The sequence below is a fragment of the Prionailurus bengalensis genome, chromosome D4, assembly GCF_016509475.1.
Source record: "Prionailurus bengalensis isolate Pbe53 chromosome D4, Fcat_Pben_1.1_paternal_pri, whole genome shotgun sequence".
Taxonomy (NCBI): Eukaryota; Metazoa; Chordata; class Mammalia; order Carnivora; family Felidae; genus Prionailurus; species Prionailurus bengalensis.
Genome location: NC_057359.1, coordinates 1,771,977 through 1,774,823, shown reverse-complemented (window position 1 = coordinate 1,774,823; position 2,847 = coordinate 1,771,977). Strand labels below are relative to the sequence as shown.

The window sequence follows — 2,847 nt, the reverse complement described above, 5'->3', positions numbered from 1 at the left end:
CTTAAAATATTCTTAGAGCAACAAAAGTAACACTTCACAAAAGTGTAGTTGTCAGCTGACTCAGAATACATACATCTTAGACCTAGAAAGAGCCTAAGAAATCACCTAATGCAATTTCCCCACATCTGAGATGAAGCTGTAGAGACAGGGAACATTTCTGCTGATATGAAACTGCAAACAGCTAGAGAAAGCTAATTTTTAAAAAGCAGATAGACAATCCACTAGAATTGCATTATTCATTCGGTAGCCATCAACCACTTGTCACTCCTGAGCACAATAATGCAACTAGCCCAGATGTGCTGCAACCCGGAAATACACTCTAGATTTCAAAGATTTGGCACCAAAAAAAGGGGTCAGGAGTCTCGTTTTATCTGATTATTTAATGAAGTCCACTCTTAAGTGATTGTGCAATGCTTAGAACACCCAAACAGGCAAAGGGCAAGAGTGACCAGGCCTCCTTTTACTCCAGTCCTGAGGTCACATGAGGCAATGTTGACAACTCATTACTGGGGATCCAAATTCTTCTACTCTCATCTAGACATGGGGAAAAAAAAAAAAAAAATCACTGGAATTAATATCCTGAGATCCTACTGTCTAAATAAAAGCTTCTCAGAATATTAAAAATTCTAAATGATTAAAACGTATCGGGTCATTGGTGACAAATCTATGTTCCTAACTCCTGAAAGTAAGAGTTAAGGGGACCACCCTCCACCAAATATAAATGAACAGGGCTTTTAGTATTCCTTGCAGAAGACCAGTCCTGTAAGGGAGAAAAATATCTTTGAGAAGTACTGTCTTTCAAACCTTTTTGACACCCTCAGAAAAAGATTTGGGGGGAAAAATATATATATGCACAGAACTGAATCAAGTTTCATGTAACACACGAATATTTTCTATTCTGGTTTTTTAAAATTCTGACTACTAGCCGCTAAAGAGGTTTCATGACCCAAGGAGTCAACACCTACAGTTTGAAACAATGGTGTAGAGCTCTTAATACAAAACAATTCCCACTATTAGTAAAGCTATTACTGTATTAGCTATTGAAAAAAAAAGCACAAATATCTAGTGTGCTGTACTCTAAAGCAAGAAATACTAGTTCATGATAAAAATAAAATGCCCTTAAAGAGTTAACCATTTGAGACTACTTTGTATAATATTGATCTCTTCATTCTAGAAGTCTGGATTCCGTCGTTTGCAAATTTCCTCTCATTTCTGAACAGGTGTTCTGTTTCCCTCACACCTGCATAATTCTCCAGTCTCTCAAATTTAACAGAGCTTCAATTTAGTGAAGAGGGAAGGACGAACGGCCCCTTTCAACATGAAGAAAAGGATCTCCTAGCTATCACTGCAAAGTAACTACCCAAACGCATTACTTTTCCCACTATCAACCATAATTGCCTGTACCCAAGCAACACATTTAAAAATACTATTTAATTATAACTGAATTCAGGAGAAATGGGAGAGATTTGTCTCTCAAAAAACTCACAAGTTTCAAGACAACACTTTGAGCAACTGTGTATAATAAATCAAACACCCTCACAAAACCCGAAGTATCTTACAAGTTTTCACTTCCTTAACTACACACTCCCTGAACATACTGTAAATGAACCTAAACTCCATTCAGCACAAAAACCTGGATACGATTATTTTCTAAACTACATACAAATCTAAAATTTGACCCTAAATCTCCTTACATTATTGCATGATTCTCAGGCCAACAGAAGGAAGTGCGGGGACTGCTAACCGAGGTTTTCACTTTAGGAACTGAGGGCCAAGGCAGCAGTATTTACCAGCAAAGCTAAAAAAGGAAAACTCATCGTCTCCTAATTTGCGGCAGGAACGTAACACTCACGGCCTCCCACCGCCTCTTCCCGCCGGCCGAGCCTCTCGCGAGCGAGAAGTCTATCCGAGAAAGAAGGGCTGGAAAGGAGCACACGCCCTCCCCTGACACGGAAGGCAGGGGGCCAGGCCCTACTGTAAAAGTTGGAGACGGAAGGCCACTGCTGGCCAAGGACAGAAAGGTTACGCATTCCTCACCGGAGCGCGCCGGGGACGGGCCCCGGCCGGCCCGCCTGCAGGGCGACCAGCCCCGACTCAGGGCTGCGGCCGCTGGCGGTGGCCCAGGTCGCCGCGCACGAGCCCGTCTCCCGGGAGCCCGCTTCCTCCCGCCGCCCGCCCCGCTCCCTCGCCAAGGACGGCCGCCGCAGCGGAGCCGGCCGCACAGCTGCTCCGGGACCGAGGCGGCGCCCGGCCGGGCGGATTAGGGGCAGCGAGCCAGCCCAGGGCCCGCCTGCGCCCGCCCGCGCCGGCCCTCCCCCCGCACTTCCTACCTTCCTCCTGCATCCCAGCCCCCAAGGCCAAGGTCTCCCCGGCCCACAAACCTGATAGCGGAGGTGACGTCAGGGAGACCTAGCTGTGCCCAGAGCCAGTCACGCCACAGCGGGAGGCGGCGCCGGCCAATGGGCGCGGCCCGGGGGCGGGACTTCCCCCGCCCAAGTTTGATTGAAGCAGGGGGAGGGGCGGGGTGAAGAATGTGAAGAATGACCCCTCCCCCCGGTCCGTGAGGCGCTGGGCGGGAAGCGGAGGGGGTTGGGGCCGGCCGTCCGCGCCACGCGGCGCCCATCCCCCGCTCGCTCGCTCGCCCGCCCGCCCGCCGCCGCCGCCACCGCCGCCACGGCCCCCGCTTGCTACCCGCCCAGCCTGGCCACAGGCCCGCGCCGGCCGGCCCGCAGCGCTGCCCTCTTTTACCGCCCTAGGATTCGGAGGGAAGGAAAATGGCGACAGGCCCACGCTCGCCGTCCATCTTCGTACCCACCTCGAGCTCACAGAAGAGGCCGCCGCCCGCCG

At 50.3% G+C, this 2,847-nt stretch overlaps 1 long non-coding RNA gene across 1 annotated transcript; it reads right to left on the bottom strand.

The window, feature by feature from the left end:
* Positions 1-360: 360 nt before the first annotated feature.
* LOC122474514 lies at positions 361-2,612 on the bottom strand. The gene is made up of 2 exons (XR_006294923.1): positions 1,695-2,612; positions 361-534 (listed from the first exon to the last, which is right to left on the bottom strand). It is a non-coding gene; the product is annotated as an uncharacterized LOC122474514 (long non-coding RNA).
* Between the last annotated feature and the right edge of the window lie 235 nt (positions 2,613-2,847).